The 23,160-nt window shown below is 42.4% G+C and overlaps 1 protein-coding gene across 8 annotated transcripts in view; it reads right to left on the bottom strand.

Moving 5' to 3' along the window:
• The window catches only part of LOC105484354 (uncharacterized), a 350,064-nt gene that overhangs the window by 236,722 nt on the left and 90,182 nt on the right, over positions 1 to 23,160 (bottom strand). For 4 of the 8 annotated variants that reach the window (XR_011610983.1, XR_003018651.2, XR_011610985.1 and 1 more), the window contains exon 3: positions 9,639 to 9,762. The exons of 2 other annotated variants lie outside the window; for them this stretch is intronic. The gene's annotated coding sequence lies outside the window, so the exon portion shown is untranslated. Of the gene's footprint in view, positions 1 to 9,638; positions 9,763 to 16,034; positions 16,192 to 19,850; positions 19,930 to 23,160 lie in introns of all 8 variants that reach the window. 2 more of the 8 variants (XR_011610988.1, XR_011610989.1) reach the window with 2 other exon arrangements.

Below are 23,160 nucleotides of genomic sequence, written 5' to 3' on the forward strand. Positions count from 1 at the left end.
AGGTCAGCAGGGAGCTGGGCCTTGGTTCTGTCCTGTCCACAAGGAAGATCTGGACTTGAGGTCTGGTTGTTACCAGTGGAGGGTCCAGGTTCTTGGCATTTTGAACAAAGAACGGGACAAAACACACAAACAAAGCAAGGAAAGAATGAAGCAACGAAAGCAGAGACTTACTCAAAATGAAAGCACACTCTAGAGGGTGGGAACAGCCCCAAGCAGGCGGCTCAAGGGCCCTGGTTACAGAATTTTCTGGGGCTTATTAAATACCCTCTAGAGGTTTCCCACTGGTTACTTGGTGTATACCCTATATAAATAAAGAGGCTGAAGGGAAGTTGCAAAGTTATTTACTTGGTGTACACTCTATGCATATGAAGAGGCTATTTCCTGTCATAGCTGAAGTAGAGTTACAGAGTTACTTGGTCGTAGAAAGTTGGGTTTTTTCCATTTGATTCACTTCTAGGAAGTCCTTAGTTTTCCTGACCTGAGACTCTATTCCCCTGCCTTATGGTCAGTGGCCATGAGTGTGTGTGTGTGTACACTCACATTCATGTGTGTGTACTTATGGCAGGGAGAGTCCCTGGGTGTCCCCAACACTGTTCCACCATAGGGGAGCTACTTAACCCTAAGAGGAGATATTGTTCTTAATCCCTGTTTTACAAAGAAGGAAAATAAGACTTAGAACATTTAAGCAATTCACCCCAAGCCTGGTTAAATACAAAGTTCAAATACTTAATTAACCTTAACCTCTTTGGTCATAGTTCAGGTGCTTGATGGGTGTTACCTGAAGTTAAATCTGATACGAATTCCCAGAAGCCAACATTATGGAAAGACTTTTCTAAAACTAGGAAAGAGGTAAAAAAAAATTTTTTTTGAGTCAGGGTCTCACTCTGTTGCCCAGGCTGGAGTGCAGTGGCACAATCATAGCTTACTGCAGCTTCAACCTCCTGGGCTCAAACGATGCTCCTGCCTCAGCCTCCCAAGTAGCTCGGACCACAGGCATGCACCACCATGCTTAACTAACTTGTTTGTGTATTTACTTTTTTACGTTGAGACAAAGTCTCACTATGTTGCCCAGGCTGGTCTTGAACTCCTGGGCTCAAGTGATCCTCCCACCTCAGCCTCCCAAAATGCCGGGATTACAGACACAAACCATCGAGTTTGGCCAAGAGGTAAAACTTACCCTCCCTAACTTAAGAGGGAAAACTACCAGCTTCTTGGATTTAAGAAGCAGTAGAGCTTTAAGTCCTGTACATTTACATAAGTATCAAGTGTTATGATAAAAAATGTCTTTTTCTCACTGGTAGTAATTTTTTTAAAGACTTCAAACAAAATTATACCTACTCTCGGAAATTAAGTAAGCATGCCCATTTTCATAAAGCTGTGAAATCCCATATAAGGAAAAGTTTTAAGATCTCTGCTTTTGCTTGTACAAAAGCACCAGAGTGCTATTGAAAAGTTCAACCCAAATCTTCATGCTTACTGCCCCATTTTCTGAAATTTAAGTCTCTAGCTAAAGGATGGGAAGGAATCCCTACTCTACCCCTGCTGCCGGCAACCAAAGCATGCACTCAAGCCAAGAACACCACTGAACCCTTTACATTTCTCCAAACTTTCTCCCTGCTGGCAAATGTCAAGTTTCTATTTCAAGAGAAATAAGAGCGTCATTAACATGCTTGTCTTCATGCTCTTCTAACTCCTTTCAGAATTTTGGGGGGTTTTGCTTGAGAAAGTAAGACCACACTAAAATCACAACTCCCCAGGGTAGCATTAAAAGTGGAACTCGGCCAGGCACGGTGCCTCGTGCTTGTAATCCCAATAATTTGGGAGGCTGAGGTGGGAGGACCGCTTGAGCTCAGGCGTTCTAGATCACCCTGGGCAACATGGAGAAACCGCCTCTCTACAAAACATACAAAAAAAAATTAGCCAGGCGTGGTGGCACATCCCTGCAGTCCCAGCTACTCGGGGGGGGGGGGGGCGGAGGCAACAGGATGACCTGAGCCCAGGAATTTGAGGCTACAGTGAGCCGTTATCGCACCATTGTACTCCAGCCTGGGTGACAAAGCGAGACCCTGAATTTTTTAAATTTTTATTTTAATTTTATTTTTTCAGGGAAAGTAGGTGGCAGAGAAGAAAAAACAAAAGTGGAACTGTTGGTGCGTTTAGAAGGGAGCAGGGGAGCTCCACTTTTATTCCATAGGTTGTAAATAGCCCACTATCATTTTTAAATTCCAAAGTGAAAAATAACGCTTAATTGCCTTAACTTTCAGACCCATAACCACAAGATCTTCATCAGCGACTCATATACCAGCTGTCCCTTTTGGTCTGGCACATTTTTTAACATCAAAGGTGTTTCCGGCCGGGCGCGGTGGCTCAAGCCTGTAATCCCAGCACTTTGGGCGGCCGAGACGGGCGGATCACGAGGTCTGGAGATCGAGAGACGATCCCGGCTAACACGGTGAACACGAGGTCAGGAGATCGAGAGACGATCCCGGCTAACACGGTGAAACCCCGTCTCTACTAAAAAATACAAAAAAATAGCCGGGCGAGGTGGCGGGCGCCTGTAGTCCCAGCTACTCGGGAGGCTGAGGCAGGAGAATGGCGTAAACCCGGGAGGCGGAGCTTGCAGTGAGCTGAGATCCGGCCACTGCACTCCAGCCTGGGTGACAGAGCAAGACTCCGTCTCAAAAAAAAAAAAAAAAAAAAAAGGTGTTTCCTATCAACTATGTCTTTTTCCCCAAGGGAGCTTCATCTTTATTGGAAAGCAATGAGAACATTTCTAATCTATACTTAACTCTTCAATGACTTCACATGTATTTACAGAACACCTGGGACATGCAGGCAATTTACTGAGTTGTGTGAATATAAAGGAAAAAAAGACATATACTCCTTTCCTTCCCTAGAGAAACTCACAGACCAGTGGAGAGAAAAAATAAATATAATTACAAATTTTACGAATTATGTTGAGTGCTGTAGAAAAAGAACAAGGTTCTATGAGAAAGTTTTATAAACAGAACAAGTTATATATTGAGAAGTCAGGGAAGAGCTTTCTGGAAGTGATCTGAAAGTTTGACCAAAGAGATGAACAGGTATTGACCCAGTGAGGAACCTCCTGGGGACGTGGTCCTCCTCACCCAAGGCTTCTCTATGTCTTGGACAATGACCAGGACAAGAAGTGCAACTTCTCAGTGCATCATTGCTTTCAGAGAGGAGTCTTGGGGTCCTGTCTCCCCAGAGGTATAGAGGCAAGACAGGGAGTCCCCAGCTTCTTCCACAGGGGCTTACTTCTCTATCCAACCCACACTCTGCTCTCTGAATTCCTGACTTCCCTCAGCCACAGCACTTAGGTGAGCACTCCAGGTAAGTATTTTACTAGTTCCTGTGGATGTGCAGTCTCTACACCTAAACTGTCAGCGCCTGGAGAGCAGATGGCTCTATCTAACTCTCCTTTTATAATGCTCATGGTGTCTACAAGAGAACTTGATTCATAGCCACTGTTCAACAAACACCTGTTTAATGGGATTGAATTTTATCTCAGCATTTAGTAGTGTGCCAAACATCTGATGTGAAATAAGAGCCAAATTAGCCAAAGTAAGCATGCTTTAGAAGTGCAGAGATAGAAAGAAAATGGCATGAAGAGCATTGGTGTAGAAGTACTTCCTGAGACTTGAAGGAATCCATCTGGTATCACTTTCATTGACTTTGTTAAGGACACAGTTCCTAGGTTCTGAGACTCCTCAACTCTAAGATGCCAGTCACTGAACAACAGTTTACTTTTCGAGGGGTGAAAAACGGCTGCTTTCAATGTTTACATATATTGAGAGTCATAGAGCCATATTCTGACTTTGGAAACACTAAGATGTTTCCCAAAAGTGTGTTTTATAATTTAAAAAAAAAAAAAAAAGTCAATACTCATCACTACCTTTTTTTTTTTTTTTTTTTTTTTTTTTGAGACACAATTTCACTCTGTCACTCAGGCTGAAGTGCAGTGGCACAATCTCGGCTCACTGCAACCTCCTCCTCCAGGGTTCAAGCCTTCCAAGTAATTGGGATTACAGGCATGTGCCACTACACCCAGCTAATTTTTGTATTTTTAGTAGAGATGGGGTTTCACCCTGTTGGCCAGGCGGGTTTCAAACTCCCAGCCTCAGGCAATCCACCCACTTGGCCTCCCAAAGTGCTGGGATTGCATGCATAGGCCACTGTGCTCAGCCACACTATTATTATCATCATTATTTTGAGACGGAGTCTCGATCTGTTCCCCAGGCTGTAGTACAATGGTGCGATCTCGGCTCACGGCAACCTCTGTCTCCTGGGTTCAAGCGATTCTCCTGCCTCAGCCTCCTGAGTAACTGGGGTTACAGGCACCTGCTACCACGCATGGCTAATTTTTGTATTTTTAGTAGAGACAGGGTTTCACTATGTTGATCAGGCTGGTCCCAAAGTTCTGACCTCAGGTGATCTGCCTGCCTTGGCCTCCCAAAGTGCTGGGATTATAGGCGTGAGCCACAGCGCCTGGCCCACATTATTACTTTTAACAGGACTTTGTTTTCTCTTTTGCCTTCCTCATGTCTACATCAATTTAATTTAATTTTTTTTGTAATAGCGCCTCAAATTCCTTTTAGGAAATTATTCTTCCTTATTAGGATTATTTCATCAAAGTGTGCAGCTTTCCCCTACTGAAGGGATTGAGGGACACCCTACCCAAGCTAGACTATTCATATGTATCAACAGTGACCAGAACATCAAAGGCCTGGCCACAGATGGAGCTTACTCATTCCAGACATGGGATGTAGACAAGATTGTCCAGAGCTTCTGCTACAAAGAGCCTCTAAAACCACATGGTTCCAAAGTCCATTTCTGTTATTTACAGGGAAAGAATTCTAAATGGGACAGTGCATTTGGCTGATAGTACATCTAAAAGTGCAGTTCTTAATCTGAGGTCCAGAGACTTGGACATGGTTCATGGGTGGCTGTCAGGGGTCAACAGACAAGATATAATTTTTATATCTGCTGATGAGTATATTTTCCCAGTGAGAAGGTCTACAGGAAGCTTTTATCAGATTCTCAAAGGGGTCTATGGATGAAAATGGATTAGAAACCATTGATCCCAGAGCAGGAGTTCTTAGTAAGTCTGTGTATAAACTCAGATGGGGAAAAATTATATCTTTGTTTGTACTAACTTCCATTCTTGTTTTCTTATTTATGAATGTTGGTAACAAACCACAGTATTATTAGCAATTCCCATGATTTTGCTACCAGTAGAAATCAGATATTTTCATATCATATTATAGTGTTGCAGATATCAAAATATAATTTACACCTTTCACTGCTTTAAAATTACAGTGTTAATAGACCCAAGCTAGACCTTGTTATTCAGTGTGTTAATAAAGAAGCATATATATTACTTGATTAGCAGATACTTTAATATTTTAAAGCTGCATCTCAACATAATTGGTTTCCCTGGTAATCTGTATGCTTCAGTTTATTCAAAACATTATTCTGAGAAGTCCAAGAGCTTCATCAGACTGCCAAGGAACCTATAATACTAAAAAGTCACTAGCCCTCTTAGGAAAATCTTGGTAGGACCAAACCTCCTAGCCTTACCTTTATTTGCTCTATAAAGCCAGGTTCTATTTGGTAGTTCCTCTCCTTTCAATACCCTGACATCTTGGTTCCCAGCACTGCAACCTCTGAATACTTCCAAAGTAGCAGGCATTGCCTAAGTCCAGAAAAACATAAACTTACACAAACGATAGGACAAAACAAGAGCAAAAAGAGAGAGAAAGAGAGAGAGATCCAGAACAGGTAGATCCAGAGAGGCAGAAAGCAGATTGGTGGTTGCAAGGACCTGCAGGGAGGCGGAAACAGGGAGTGACGGCTTAATGGGGGGATTGACCCCATAATGGGTATAGGATTTCCTTTTGGGGTGATGACAATGTGTTGTGAATGGATAGAGGTGATGATGGAACAGCACTCTGAAGGTACTAGATGGTGATGAATTATATACAGCAAAAAAGCTAATTTTATGTTCTCTGAATTAGCATTCATTAGCTCAATAAAACAAAAACAAATAAGAAATAAGTAAATAAAAGGCAACTCCATAACAAATTCACCTGGGAATTATACAAAGTCCTACTTAGGGGAATAAAGAAAAAAATAATCCCAAAGTTTAACGGTATTTTATTTCCCTTTTTCCCCCTCAACCCACCCTCACATCAAGTTGCTTGTGTACACTGCAATTTGAGATCACTTATGAAATTGCTAATGTGTACCTTAGCCTACATATTAAATTCCGGTTTGCACTTATGCATATTAAAACACACCACTAAATACTCATCTGACAAGCTATATTTTAAACCTCAACCTAGGCTTTATTTTGCCTGGATGCACTTTTAATATACCCACTAAATTTCAGCCAGACTGAAGACTGGCTGGCAATGATGATTTATAAGGAAGGGTAGAGTCTCTCACTTTCTAGCCCAGAGTCCGCTCCCACTTGAGGGTCTGGGGATTGGCAGCCCCCTAGTGCCCGATGGCTCTGTGGAACTTTCAGGAAAAGATTTCGAGCATGATCTCACGGCCTCAACCTGGATCTGAAAGATGACTGAAGGGCTTCCCATTCTGGTAATAGGCCCCACCCAGGACTCAGCATATCCCATTAGAGCTTGCCAGCCTCCATCACAGCAGGCTTGGATTGGCTGTCCACAAGCCCCCCTCATATCCTCCTCCATCGTTCCCTCTCTGCCAAGGTTTTGAAGTTTCCTTTTCCTGCTCACGAACCCTGCTGGCACCACACAGCCTACAGGATAGTGTCCAAGCGCCTCAGTCTGGAAAGGGAGAACTGACCTTTCTTTGAAGCCCCACACAATAGAAAGCTTTCATATCAAGTGCCCCATTTAACTTCATGACAACCACAACTAGGCTTATTCTGGCCATTTAGGGATGAAGACACTAAGGCAAAAGATCATATAAAGTCACACAACTGGTCAAGCTTTCACCACATTTCCGTTCCTCCTTCCTTTCCAACCTTTTCTCTACCACTCACTCCTTTATGTCAGCCTGGCAGGCCCCCCTACTCACTATCCCCTGACTGTCACACCTTGTCCACAGGGCCCCTCCACCTAGGGGCCTTCCCCTCCACATTCCAAATCCCATTCATTCCTCAAGGTTTGGCTCAAGTCTCCCCTTCTCCAAGAAGTTTTATCAGACCCCAGTTCTCTCCCCGTCCTCTGAATTTCCACTTATTACGCCACTACTCCTTGAACATATCCAGGTATTGCCTGGTCTGGAGTATGTGTCTGGCCTCCTCTATTAAAAAGTAAACTCCCTGAGGACAGAAATTGTGTGTTATTCATTTTGTATTTGCTACAAGTATCCTGTAGGATTGAGAAATCAAAACTGCTTGATTCTCTCCATCAGTAAGAGATTGATTTTTTCAGGCCAAAGCCTTGATCCTTTTTCCCAGTTTCTGTACTTCTCCCATCTCCTGTCACATTCCCTGGACAAGTCTCACGGGACTCCCAGTCATCCTCTCCAGGCCGCCCTGCACAGGAGAGCCCCACCTTGCACAGGTCTCCTTCCCTGCTGCATCATCTCCCCTAGGTGCACCCTGCTTCCTTTGTAGCTAGAAGATGAAGAAGGCTCTTTTTTTCCTTTTACATGTCTAATGACATTGTTCTTTTCAGACAGGGACTTTGGGAAAAGTCATGGCAATGAAGTATGGAGCTTATTCAGAGGAATGAGCAGGTTGTGTCCTGTCTCCAGGTGTGTGACAGCTGCTGAGGGGGTAGCATGTGAACTGTTTTGGCAGGAAAAGGGGGTTCAGTGGTATTGAGCGCTCACAGGAAAGAACAGGGGCTTTGGGATGCAGGACACAGATGAAAAGCACTGTTACCTGCATCATGTAATTTGACAGATACTGTGAGACTCCAGAGGTTCCCAACCATGTCCCTTTGAGCTTATAATGGTTTCTTCTTTCCTTCTGAGTTCAAAATTTCTCACATTTTAGTTTTTCTCTGTTTTAGATGATGTGGTTAGCTAATATTTTGCAACAACATTTATGTTCTCTTCTCTTTTTTTTCTGCCCTGCCTTCTTCTCCCACAACTTCCAAAAGTGCCTTATTTTTTCAGGGATGTGGCGAGGAAGAAAACAGGGGTTAATCAGTAATATCTCTAGGCCTTTGTTTTCCAAAGTCCTCTATCTTTTGAAGACCTAAGAGGGTTAATGAAGGAGGTTAAAGAATGAGGCAATTCACAGAGTAACTTGAACATTTGAATCAAGGCATTGGGAAGAAGAGAGGATCCTCCCAAGACCACACAGCCAACCCCAGGCTAAGGCAGGAAAAAAGGAGGCTGTATGACTCCAGAGAGGAATGGTAGGCTCAAATGTTCAAATGCCTTCAAAGAATCAGAAAGGTATTACAAACAAACAAATGAGTAAAGCTGGTAGGGAGACAAGTGGGACTGGTAAGAACTATGTCTACCTGGGGTTTTATGTCCTAAGTGTATTAATTTTGTTTAAAAAATTTACACTACGCTGGTGAAAAAAAACACATCTAGGGCTTCATTCCACTCACTGGCAATCTCTGAATCTAGCTAGTCGTGACAGCCTTGTAAAAGATTTTTGTGCCTGAAGCATGAAATAAAATCTGCAGAGCCAGCCATAGTGCTGTGCACCTGTAGACTCAGCTACTCAGGAGACTAGGCAGGAGGATTGCTTGAGCCCAGGAAATCTGGGCTGTAGCATTCTATGCCAATAGGATGTCTGCACTAAATACAACATCAATATGGCGACCTCCCAGGAGCAGGGAACCAGCAAGATGCTTGAGGAGGGGTGACCCAGCCTGGGTCAGAAACAGAGCAGGACAAAACTTCCAGGCTGATCAGCAGCGGGATCACATCTGTGAATAGCCACCGCCAGTCTGGACAACATAGAAAATCCCTATCTCTAAAAAATAAAAAATAAAAAAAATAAAAAAATTATGCAGAGAGGCACTAGTTCTAATAGAGCCCTGCAGACAGCAGAAAACTGTGAACTGATGACCTGGTAACAAGGGAGACATCTCCCCACATCAGATGCCTGGGGAATGTGAATGACCCTGAAACTGTGATCTAAATTCTAGGGTTGGAGGAGGCAGAGAAAGTCCAAGAATGACTTAGGTTAAGTAGCCCTTCCCCAGCTACTAGCCCAATGAGATAGGATAAATTAGGTTACTTTATAAAAATATTTTAAAGGTACAATATTTGTGCATAGAGTTGAAATTCCTATAACTATAAACATTGAAGGATGTGTTCGGGTTAATTCAATTCTCCATACATCTACTGTGTACTGCCTATATATCTCTGCTGTGTGCATATATGTCTCTTACATAGATGTTGAATTGAGTTGTGCTGTAATGGATCTATCTCATTTGAGTCTTGGAATAAAATAAAGCCACATCCTTGTGTTCAGAAGATTTGGTCACATATACAGTAATGGGCACTTCCAGTGTTGGCAGTCCTGAGAAACAGTGGAACTTGGAAGAAGTGAGGGATTAGAAGACAGGACTTAGACCAGGTAAAAGGAAGAATGTCTTCCTTTCTCTGATATGGCTCTCATGAGCTCAAGCTCCTACTAGTTTAGCAAGGTTTGAATGTCTTACCTGGTGGGGGGGATGAAAGCTGACTCTTGCCATTTGAAGCTGGATAGGGAGACAGATTACTGGGGGAAACTGCCACCAATATTTCAACGTAGGTTCTTTCTATTTTCCATAAGTGTCAGCTGGTCTGAGAAATAAGGAGAAAGAGCACAAAGAGAGGAATTTTACAGCTGGGCCTCCAGGGGTGACATCACATATCGGTAGGACCGTGATGCTCACCTGAGCCACAAAACCAGCAGGTTTTTATTAAGGATTTCAAAAGAAAAGGAAGTGTAAGAACAGGGAGTAGGTCACAAAGATCACATGCTTCAAAGGGTAAAAAGGAGAACAAAGATCACATGCTTCTGAGCAAACAGGACCAGGGCAAAATCAGAAACTCCCAATAAGGGTCTATGTTCAGCGGTGCACGTATTGTCTTGATAAACATCTTAACAGAAAACAGGGCTCGAGAGCAGAGAACCAGTCTGATCAAAAATTTACCAGGCTGGAGTTTCCCAATCCTAGTAAACCTGAGGGTACTGCAAGAGACCAGGGCATATCTCAGTCCTTATCTCAACCGCATAGGACAGACATTCCCAGAGTGGCCGTTTATAGACCTCCCCCTAGGAATGCAATTCTTTTCCCAGGGTATTAATATCAATATTCCTTGCTAGGAAAAGAACTTAGCGATATCTTCCCCACTTGCATGTTCATTTAGAGGCTCTCTGCAAGAAGAAAAATATGGCTCTTTTTGCCCAACCCCACAGGCAGTCAGACCTTATGGTTGTCTTCTCTTCTTCCCTAAAATTGCTGTTATTCTGTCCTTTTTTGAGGTGCACTGATTTCATATTGTTCAAGCACACATGTTTTACAATCAATTTGTACAGTTAACACAATTATCATAGGGTCCTGAGGTGATGTACATCCTCAGCTTATGAAGATAACAGGATTAAGAGATTAAAGTAAGACAGGCATAAGAAATTACAAGAGTATTATTTGGGAAGTGATAAATGTCCATGAAATCTTCACAATTTATATTCCTCTGCCGCGGCTCCAGCCGGTCTCCCCGTTTGGGATCCCTGACTTCCTGCAATACAGATCTGGAGGGGCACCCAAGGATGGGCAGGTGCAGGTGATGAGAACAACCATTTATTCACCCAAGAGTTTTATGAATCATTCTATGCTATTAGCACAAAGCTTTAACTTAAGCACAGCTGTTCTGAAAGATACTAAAGAAGAGAATTGGCCCATCCTTAGGCTAGAAAGGTAAGGACTTTGATGCCACCTAAGGCCATGACAGCAGTGGAAGCAGCAATTGAAGACATTCCCAAGAAGAAAGTGATGTTGGAGTAACAAGTGTCAGGCCATTACAGGGATCCTTTCACAAGTGCCCACCCTGAGGGATCACAAAGTGCTATTTTGTTAAGCCAGCTGGTGAGTTCCCTGGTCAGACATGGCTGAATTCTGAGGGACGACTAAGACAGAGCCTCTGCCCTCCAGAAAAAGCGGACACATTTTTATGGTGGGGGAGCTTAAGTATGATGTGTTGTAAAAAAAATTTAGAGCGTTTCTCTAAAGAAACACTGGAAGAGTAGAATATTAGGACAAAGGTGTAGCTGGGAGTGTGTTCCAAGTGGAGTAGACAGCAGGAACCACGGCATAGACATGAGGAGCCCCCTTTGATCAGGAGAAATGGAGCTACACCCTCTGACTATATCATAGAGACATGAAAAGTGCGAAGCCTGGAGAAACAACTGACACCACAACAGGCAAAGCCTCAACTGCAAGGGAAGACATTTGCTCTTAATCAGAAGACAAAGGGACTGTGCACTTTAAGACTTCTGAGTTACAAACAACCCTTCCAGGGAGTTTAAATAGAAAATAAATTAATTAAAAGACGTTACAGACTTGTACTTGTATGAAGAATAAATTCTGCAGACCCAACATACAGCATAGTGACTATAGTTAATAATAATGTACTGTGTACTTGCAATTTGCTAAAAGAGTAGATCTTAAGTAATCTCATCACCAAAAAAAGGTAACTATGTGATGTGACAGATGGGTTAACTAGCCTGATTGCGGTAATCATGTCACAATGTATACATATATCAAAACATCATGTTGTGTATCTAGAATATACACTATTGCTAATTGTCAATTATACCTCAATAAAGCTGAAAAATGGGGGTAATTTGAATAAAAATATTGAGATACTGGGTAACTTACAGAAACTCTGGGAGGGCAAAGAACAAAACTTGAAACCCGAGCAGCTAATCCACCCTCTGTGCTAATTCCATGGAGGCCCACATTTACTGCCACCATGCACTAGACACAAGACCTCATCTCTACTTCCAGAAAATGAGTCCCACTCCATGTGGCTTCCTGGTGGTGCTCTCCTCTGAACCTAAGTCTACCAAGAGCAGTCTATGGGCACAGCAAGGCTCCTGGGCCTGTGCTCCAGCTGCAAGGAAGACTGGGTAAGAGTTTCTAGCATCTGCCTCGGGAAGGCAGGACTCCTAATTGCACATTTCCCTAAATGTAGAAAGGCTTTCAGAAGATGCTGAGCAGCAGTAAAGCATAGAAAATGTCACTACAGTTGCCAGTAAAGTTTTTTGAGACAGAGAGTGAACATAATCTAAGCACATGCTGGGAAGATTAATTAGGGGTTGGATGGGTAATGCCCACATGTTTTCTGCAAAGAGTCACCCAACTGGAGAAGGGCAAGGAAGGCCTGAATGAGTAGCCTTCATTCCACTTCTGCAGAGGACTAATTGTCACCCTGTGGACAGTTTGACAGGTCCAGGGAGTCAGAATGGCAGGACAGATAAGTCAGGAGTAGGGTAGGATAGTAAGAAAGTGTCTACAGAAGGAAAACTCTGAAGGTGAGCGGGGAAGTAGATGTGAATGTGTTGACAAAGGTCAGTCTGACCAGCTCCCTGAGTTGAGGCAAGCCCAGGTGAGGCCCAGCACCAGGCCATGGAAATCCAGCCACTACAATGCCAAGCGAAAGGTGAGAGTTTAGAGTTCACACTGGTATGGGCAGAGCCACATGAGAGATGAAGCAGCAGCAGCCAGGAGCTGCAAGTGGTCAGGAAGTGGAGATGAGTGGCGTTCACTGCAGGTTCTTCCTGCAGATCAGAGCTCCAAGCCAGAAGGGAAAGGAAGTGGAGGAGTGCTCTGAAAAAGCAGCAACCCTGCAGCCGAGGGACCAAGGGGCTGAACGGTTTCTCCACTGAGAGATCCAGTTCTCAGGTAGGAACTGAGAATCAGAAACAAGGCAGAAGCACATCCTGTTTTATGAGAAAAATCAAGGTCTTCAAAGATAACTGTAATAGGTTTCCATTTGTCTGTTTTTATTGTGGTAAAATATGTGTAACATAAAATGTACCATTGTAACCAATATAAAGTGTACAATTCAGTGGCATTAAGTACACTCACAGTGCTATGCAACTGTCACCACTATCCAAGTCCAGAACATTTTCACCACCGCAAAAGCAAATTCCACACTCATTAAGCAGTTGCTCTCCATTCCCCACTCCCCACCAGTCCCTGGCAACCACTCGTCTGCTCACTGTTTCTATGGATTTGCCTATCCTGGATATTTTATATAAATAGAATCATATAATATGTGACCTTTTGTGTCTGGCATCTTTCTCATGGCATGTTTCTGAGATTTATCCATGTGATAGCATATGATGGTCAATTTTATGTGCCAGTTTGACTGGGTCACGGAGTGCCAAGTATTTGGTTAAACGTCATTCTGGGTGTGTCTGTGAGGGTGTCTCTGGATGACATTAACATCTGAATTGGTGGCCTGAGAAAGCAGATTGCCCTCCCCAGTGTGGGTGGGCCCCATGCAATCAATTAAAGGCTTGAATAGAACAAAAAGGCTGTGTGAGAAAGGATTTGTTCTCTCTGCATGAATGTCTTCCACTGAGACATTGGTCTTCTGCCTTTTGACTTGGACTCAGAATAGACCTTACACCATTGACTCTCCTGGTTCTCAGGCCTTTGGATTAGGACTGAAACTATACCATAGACTTTCCTGGGTCTCCAGCTTGTCAACCAAAGATCTTGGGACTTATCAGCCTCCATAATTGCATGAGCCAATTCTTTTTTTTTTCTTGAGACAGGGTCTGGCTCTGTTGCCCAGGCTGGAGTGCAGTGGCACAATCTTGGCTCACTGCCACCTCTGCCTTCTGGGTTCAAGTGATTCTCCTGCCTCAGCCTCCTGAGTAGCTGGGATTATAGGTGCCCACCACTACACCTGGCTAATTTTTGTATTTTTTTTTTTTTTGTAGAGACGAGGTTTCACCATATTGGCCAGGCTGGTGTCAAACTCGTGACCTCAAGTGACCCACCCACCTTGGCTTCCCAAAGTGCTGAGATTACAGGCATGAGCCACCATTCTCGGCCTCCAATTCTTTATAATAAATCTGTGTGTGTGTGTGTGTGTGTGTGTGTGTGTGCATACGCACATATATACATACACTCATACATATATCCTATTGGTTCTTTTTTTGTGAGAATCATGACTAATACATAGCATGTATCATTACTTTATTTCTTTAATGGCTGCATAATATTCCATTGTATGGATATATCACATTCTGTTTATCCATTCATCAGCTGATCAGCATTTGGGTTGTTTTCATCATACACCAAGGTCTTAAAATCCTGGTTCCCCATTTACATTGCAGGGTGGCTTGGTCAAATCACTTACCCTCTCTGGGCATCTGTTTCATCACATGTTAAATTATTAGGAGGGTTAAATGAAATGAAGCATGTAAAAGCCTGACATAGAGAGGACAATTGGCAAGCAATAAAAAATTGGTTCTCTTAACTGGAGTTGGAACTCAGATCAGAGTGGGCCCAGCAGCAGCAATAACTTGCAATAGATCAGGGCTCCTTAGATTCCCCCCAAATCAGAACTGGACCCACAGCCAGGGTAGGGTAGATACCTGCAGGTAGAGGACAAAAAGGTCTTAATTCTGAGGCAAGAAACTGGACCCTCCCTTGCCTTCCTGCCTCTTCCTACTGTGCATGCTTGGGGAAGTAGGGGTTTTAAATCAGGGCCCTAAAACATGGCTATGCCTCTGTTTCACAAAGTCTTAGGCAATAAATATTGTCTCGAAATACCTCATGTTTAAACTGTTAGAAATATCACACATTTTACAAATATTTGAAAGATAAGCATATACTTCTATCATATCGTATCTTAAAAATGAGTACTCTTCAGGTTTATTTACAACTTTTGTTCAGATAATTCCATAGCATGCACTCACATTATATAAAACCTGTGAAAAAATAACACCTATCATTCCCTAAATCACAGTAATTTCAGAAGTTTACACTTGCATTCATTTTTCTTTTAATGTTCTGTAACCGTAAATGTCCCTCTCCTAGGTGTCATAAAAGGCAACATAAAAAGTGAGTTTAAATGCACCGAGTTTTCCTTGCTAAAGGCACATAAGCAGAAATTTCTTACTCCACATTCAGCGGTGAACAATTCAATAGCTGACCCAGGAACACAGCCCTGGGGGTCACAAGGCCCTTGGTGCATGCTCCAGTGGGGCCCTGAACATATTCCTCAGTTTCCTCATCTATGCAATCCATTCATTCAGCAGCAATCCCTGAGGACCACGGTGGGCCAGGCCAGGCTGTAGAGTTACAGGATCAATAAGACCTGCATCCCCATTCTCAGAAACCCATAGTCTAGCAAGAAAGCAGTGAACAAACTGAATAATTATTGTGTACCAGACATTGTTCTTCAATTTTCCATGTATTAGCTCATTAGGTCCTTCTAACAACCCTCTGAAATAAACAGTATTTCCTATGATTCGACAGTTTGTATCTCCCACCCGCAGAGTCATATGTGGAAATCCTACCCGGCAAGCTTATGGCTTTAGGAGATGCGGCTTTGGGAAGATGATCAGGTCATGATGGCTCATGAGTGGAATTAGTGCTCTTATAAAACAGGCCCAGGAGAGACCCTTACCCCTTCTGCTTTTGAGAAGGCAAAAGTGAGAAGATGACTATCTATGAGGAAGCAACTCCTCACCAAACATCAAATCTGCTGGCACTTCGATCTTGGATTTTCCAGCCTTCAGAACTGTGAGAAATAAATTTATGTTGTTTATAAGCCACCAGTCTATAATATTTTGTTGTAGCAGCTAGAGATCAGGCTAAGACACTATTAGTATAAATACCATTATTATCTTCATTTTACAGATGAGGAAACTAAAGCGCAGAGCAGTTCAGTGACTTAGCCCAAAACAAACCTGGTCAAAAACAAACCTCGGCAGCCTGGCTTTATAAAGTCCACACCATTAATCATCACGTGAGTGTGCTTTATGTGTTTTACATAATAGACCTTACTGTGAGTAACACAGGTGCATACAGCACAGCAATTAATTTTACCTGAACAAAGTTAAGGAAGGCACTGGACATGACTCTGTATCTTGGCCAAGAAAAATGATTTCACACAGCAGGGATGGGAGAGAAAAACGAAGAACTGAGAGACCAGCAGGAGGAAACAACTGGAGATGTGGCAGCGTCGGGAACCTTGAAGAAGCCCCTGATGGAAAGAGCAAGGCCAAGCAGGTGAAAATAAAGAATGAGGCCACAGGTCTCCTCTGAAGCTCCTTTTAGTTCTCAATCCTGTGACATACCTAAAAATTGCATCTACAATCCTTTGTTTAAGGATATGCGATGCTTGTCTATGCATTAATCATGCTGGGGTTTAAGAAGGGATTATCTCTCTCTATCCTATCACCTACATCAATTTTCCTTTAACCAGTTTGTATAATGTGTTGTATATTTAAATGTGCATATTTTAAATATCTGATATTATTGAACAAACATGCTGAGCATTAGCTCAGTGCACGGCATCCTCTTCATTCTGACCCCAGTACCTTAGTGAAGGGAGTGCCTTCTGTCTTGCCTGCAGTGTTTGCTTTCTCCATCCAAGTCCCCTCTTCTATATGACATTAACCTAATCATGATTTTCTAAGCCTCTCCCCATTTCCAAGGCCATTGCTTCCAGCACAAAATCTGTCTTCCTTAGTACACACTCACCACCTTTCTCCATTATTTGCAGTCTAACCTTCAGCCTCATCTTCTGCCACTCCTCATCCCTCCATCCTTATCCCATCTATCCCAAGCTCCAGCCCACACCAAGCCACTTCCCACCCAAAGGGGATTCACCTGCTGCCTGAATTATCATCAGTCTTTCTGACAGCCCCAGACAGCTCATCACTCCTTCCTCCCATAGCTCTCTATTCTAACAGTGTGCTAGTATTCACCTTATCATCCAGCCACATCTAAAACACCTAGGTACGTTTCCTTAAGGTTCACCTGGACCTGCTTTTCTTATGATCACTTAGCCAACAAACACACACACATCTAGTGACCATATAAAATCCAGGCCTGCCGGGCATGGTGGCTCATGCCTATAATCCCAGAACTTTGGGAGGCTAAGGTGGGTGGATCACCTGAGGTTGGGAGTTCAAGACCAGCCTGACCAACATGGAGAAACCCCGTGTCTCCTAAAAATACAAAATTAGCCGGGCGTGGTGGTGCACACCTGTAATCCCAGCTATTCTGAAGGCTGAGGCAGGAGAATCGCTTGAACCCAGGAGGCATAAGTTGTGGTGAGCCGAGATCGCGCCACTGCACTCCAGCCTGGGCAACAAGAGTGAAACTCCGTCTCAAAAAAAAAAAAAAAAAAAAAAAAAGAAAAAGAAAAAAATTCAGGCCTTCTAAATTATAAAATACTGACCTGAGTAGATGATCATTACTTAGAAGAAACGTATGGGGTGGGGTTTTTTTTAGCATTTATTACTTAACATTCATAGGATACATTTATCAACTCATTTGCCAAATACATATTGAGCCTCTGTTCCTTGCACATACCACACACTGGTGTAGTAAACAAGACAGTGGTGAGGAAGATGCCATCACAGAGCTTACAAAACATTCCAGATGGGGAAATAGACAAGCACAATAAAAGATATAAACATGACCGTGAAAGGCTCCAGTAAATTATCAGCAAGAACCCATCAGCAGAAAAGGACATCATAATTGGAGAAAGCTGCTTAGATTGGGTAGTCAAGGGCAGCCTCTCCAAAATGATGTTTGAGCTGACACCTGGTGGGTACACACAAGCCAACTGTGAGAAGAGCTGAAACTAGCATGTCCAAGGCCAAGGGGACAGTGAGTACAAAGGTCCAGGGAGTGGGAAAGAGTTCTGCGAGCATTTGGAAAGTACGGCTGCCATATAATTTAGAGAGGAGGAGAGATAAGGCTGTCATAAAGATTAAATGAGATTCTAGCTAATGCTGGTTGGTATTTTTTTAAAAAAGATTAAATGAGAGAAAGCATATAAAGTGCTTAGTGGATGCTCAGTAAATGCAGTCTATTTTTCATCATCATGATCATCATCGTCATCATCATATCAGTTTGGACAGATGGGAGATAGATCATGTAGATCACTGCAGCCCATGATAAGAAATGTGGGTTTTAGTCTAACAACAATTCCAAGTTATTAATGGGCTTTTAGCTGGTAAGGGACATGGTCTGATTTATTGTTTTAAAAGACCCCCTGGCTGCTCCATACAGGAGGATTAGAGCAGGATACAGAAGAAAAGGGGAGATAGTTAGGAGGCCTTTGTAATAATCTGGACTGGAACTTAACAATACAAAATGTTTAAACACCCGTCTTCTATTTTGTCCTTGATACAGTTCATAAAGATGAAATCTGTGTGTTTTTGTGTCTGCTACACAATTTTCACAATTTTGACAGAAGATGTTTGTATTTTCTGAGGCCCATGTTTAGTTATGAACATATTTATGATGCTCTCTCAAGAAGCCCACCGTGGTGTTTTCCACTTCCAGTGGCCAATTCTCTAATTTTCTGAGCAGCAACTGAGCATCCTATGATTCAACTAAATTCCAACACTGCTCAGAGTTAGTGTCAGATCCCACAAGGTAGAGGCTCAGTCTCACAGTACTACCCGCACTGCAGACACCAGTCACAGGTCCCACGGCACCTGTACTTCTGACTGACTGGCTATAAATCTGGAGTTCCCATGACCCCTCCTCAGGTTTGATAATTTGCTAGGATGGCTCACAGAACTCAGGAAGGCATCTTATTTACTTTTATCAGTTTATTATAAAGGAACCACTCAGAAGCAGCCAAATAGGAGATGCAGAGGAGCAAAAAAGGAAGCGTAGCACATAGAGTTTCCATACCCTCTCGAGGAGCACAACCCTCCCAGCACCTCAACATGCTCACCAATGTGGAAGCTCTCCAAATCCCAAAGTGTAGGAGTTTTTACGGAGGTTTCATCATATAGGGGTGATTAACTCAGTCTCCAACCTCTCTCCCCTTCCCCAAGGTTAGGGTTTGGGACTGAAAGTTTCATGCTGCCTATCAAGGTTTGGTCTTTCTGGTGACTACCCCCATCCAGGAGCCCACCAAGACTTCTCTCATTAGAACAAGAGATGTTCCTATCACTCCAGAGGTTCCAAGGGATATAGGATCTGCGTGTCAGAAACCCTGGGCAAAGACCAAATACATATTTCTTATTGTGTCACACCACCATTAGATTAATTTAACTACTTTTTATGAGCATACATTTGTTAATTGCATTTAGAATAAAATACAAGATAAATACATAAAATATGTGAATAGTCTATAAATAACTGGTAAGAACTGCTAGAATGACATACCCAATGCAGGGTCGACCTTGTTATTTTGTAATAACTCATTGACTTCCCTAGGTATTACCCTTATAGGATTATTAGCTCCCAAAGAGCAGGCGCAGTGATTTTTTTGTCTTTTTATTGGCAAATGCTTGGCATAGTCCCTGGCACATAATAAGCGCTCAATAAATATTTCCCAAATGCATGAATGAATACTATGGAAACACTGCAGTAGAAACGATCCCACACCACTGCACTCCAGCCTGGGTGACTCTATTTATTGATTTATTTATTTTAGAGCCAGGCTGGCATTAATTTATTTTAGAGCTAGGTCCTTTCCCTCAAGAAGCTATTGGGTTGGTGCAGAAGTAATTGTGGTTTTTACCATTGAAAGTAATGGCAAAACCATTACTTCTGCACCAACCTAATAGAAACCATTTGGGAAGAAAATAGAGACATGAACACTTAAATAATAATTCTTTCCACAACCCTCACAAGACAGAGGTACCAATATGTGGTGAAAGCTCTTACACTTTAGAGTTAACCTGGGCTGTCAATGTGTGTGCTCTTCAGTGAGTTACTTCATCTCTCTTCACTTTCATGTCCTTTCCTGCAAAGGGTGGTTGTGAGAGACAGAAAATTGACAAAAAGAGCTTAGGAGCAGCACCTGAAACAAAGAAAGTGCTATCAACTTGAACCCCAAAAAGGATATCATTTTTGTCCTGAATAACACTGGAGTCAAGGCCAAAATATTTGTTTGGGTTAATAAGAAACAAGATTGATAATGAGATGACGGAAGGTCTGTGTGATTTGGCATCCTGTGAGTCTTGGAGGCTTAGTCTCAACCCAGCAGAGAGGTCTCCGGTCTTCAAAAGAGCAACTCACATTGGCAGCCCCTGCTGCGACACCAGGACCTTGGCAGGTCCGCCTGGGACCCTGCTGTGAAGTGTTGGCTTGGGGATGATCCAGGGCATGGCTGTGGCTGAACCATCTCCAAGAAGCCAGCTTCTCTGCTTTTGGCTGGAGGGAGGTTTGGGTGGCCACTACTGCCAATTTCAGCTGGGCACTTGCCACGTTTGGCAGCGAAGCTCTTGGGAAAATGTAACCTCTTATTTCTCTTATTTCACTATATTCTGCACAGGCTCATTGCCAGAGCTGGATTTTGGCCTGCACCATGGAGCTGGTGCAGAGCAAGGAAGCAGTGGCTGCTTTACGGAGCGAGTGATTCATTAGCCTAGGCTCCACCCAAGTGAGTTAGTGTCAGGCAGGCTAATGCTGCCCGCCTGGCCTCTCACCCCTACTCCAGCTGGAATATGGTGCCCTCCCAGCAGTTTTCCCTTGCTATCTTTGCAATACCATGAATTTAAAATGCTGAAAACAAGGCTCAGAGCCAAACCATCATTCTTCCCCTCAGTCCCATCCCTCACCCACCCTTTCCAAACTACCAGAAGAATGTCGCACTTCAGAAACCCGAACCAGAGAAGCCCAGCAGAAAATAAAGGTGAGGTACCAAGGTGCTCAACCCTTGACACATGAGATTCTTCAACTGCCCTCAAATGCTGATGCATTTCTAAAGCATGACATTTTTACATAAAAATGAATACGATTATGGGACTCCTTTCTAAGGTTGCCCCAAATCTAGTTCAATCATGCAACCCATTGCCCTTCCTGTCAATTGTCTATTGCTTCTTCTTTCTATTTACATAATATATTCATTTAAATTAGAATTTATTATATATTTTATCTTTACTATAAGGAGACAGAAGATCATGGTATTTAAGTTCAAGTGATAGAGTCTGATTGCGTGGGTTGGAATCCTAGCCACAACACTTACTAATGGGTAACCTGGAGCAAGTTATATAACCTTTCTGTGCTTCAGTTGCCTCATCGGTAGAAATGGGATAAATGGAGTTTTCATGAAGCACAAATAAAATTATTCATGTAAAATACTAAGAGGTGCACCTGAAATATAGGAAGCTCTCAGTGAACACTTGTATTTGGTTTCGAATATGTGCCAGTAACATTTTTATTCCGAAAATCTCTGATCAGTTATTCATATTGTTACTTTTCATTCTTTAGCTCTACTGAGTACAAATATAACAGGCATTTCATTCATTCATTTATCAAACTTTTTAATAGAAAATTTAAGTATTTTAACTTATGATGATTGTATTATTTAGGATTCTCCAGAGAAACAGAATCAACAGGATATATATAGAGCTATCCTATGATAGGACATATATAGGAAATTTATAGGCATTGACTTATGTGATTATGGAGGCTGAGAAGTCCCACAGTCCGCCATCTGTAAGCTGGAGAACCAAGAAAGCCAGTGTAATTTAGTGTACATTGGCACTTCAGCCTTTGTTCTGAGATGGAGGCGGTAATGGTGTCAATTCCAGTCCAAAGGCCAGAGAACCAGAAGTGCCAATGTCCAGGGCAGGAGAAGATGGATGTCCCAACCTAAGCAGAGAAAAGAAATCTGTCCTTCCTCCACTTTTACATTCTCTTAGGCTCTCAACAGATTGGAGAATGCCCTTCTGTGTTGGTAAGGTCGATCTTCTTTACTCAGTCTACTAATTAAAATACTATTCTCTTCCAGCAACACCATATCAGACACACTCAGAAATAATGTTTTACCAGCTATCTGGGCATCCCTTAGCCCAGACAAGTTGACACATAAAATTAACCAACGCAATCATGACAAAATAATATTAAATAGTAGCAGTTAATATTTATTTAGTGTTTTCTGTGTGCCAGGCTCTACACTCAGCTATTTATACATATTATCTCATTTCATCTTCATTATTAATGGATTCAAAAGTCTGGACACAGATGGTGCTGGTGTAAGACTAAAGTTTTCACCAGCCTAAAATAAGGACATTGGAAAGTATTTTTCTTTTTAAAGATATTTCCGTTTAAAGAAATTTATCTTTCTCACTTTTTGGTGTTAAATACTCTTTCTTTTATGGTGATAGTAGATGATAGTTTCTTTTTTGGAACATTCTTACTTGAAAAAACAAAAGGTTAGTACTAGACTTTGGTTTGGATGCATTAAATAGAGAAGTTTAAAATCTGTTTCTCACCAAAACTCTGCAATGTAGATGTTATTGTTCCTATTATATAGATAAGAAACTAAGGCTCAGAGAGGTTAGGTGACTTGCCCAAGGTCACACAGCTAGCAAAAGGTAGAACCTGGATGCAATCTCAGGGTCTAGTTCTTAATTCCTTGACAATCACATTTATTAGTACCTACTACATACAGGACATATAGCTCATTTCACTCCCTCAGCGGCCCTGTGAGGAAGTGTGATTCCTCAATTTACAGAATAATGGAACTTGCAGAGGTTAAGCATTTGCCATAGTTCCACAGTTTGAAAATATGAGGGCAGGATTGGAGTACAGAGCTCTGATTCCAGCTCCCTTTCTCTTTGCACCTACCATGTGCCACACACCATAACAAAAGCTAGACCTACCTCAGATAGCTAAAAAATGTGCTCTGTCCTCAAAGGCTCACAATCTCAGCAGAGACTCTCAACAATTTATTGTCATGTCCCAATAAGCACTATAGTGAGGTGTGTCTAAGGCACTTTGAGAGCACTAAGAAGGGAAAAATTAATTTTGAGGCTTTTGCAAACATTTCTGACAACATCATAATATCTTGCTATATCACATTTAAAGAATCCCCTGTGAAACTTTGGATTTCATGTGACTGCTTTTTATGAACACTTGGCAGGAAAATCTTTTCCATTAACATGTTTTTGCATTATATGATGCTCTGATTAGTTAACTTGGTGAGAATTTTCTGGCGTCTTGTAGACTAACACATTATTTTTTAGTA

This window comes from Macaca nemestrina, chromosome 12 (assembly GCF_043159975.1).
Source record: "Macaca nemestrina isolate mMacNem1 chromosome 12, mMacNem.hap1, whole genome shotgun sequence".
In the NCBI taxonomy this organism is placed as follows: Eukaryota; Metazoa; Chordata; class Mammalia; order Primates; family Cercopithecidae; genus Macaca; species Macaca nemestrina.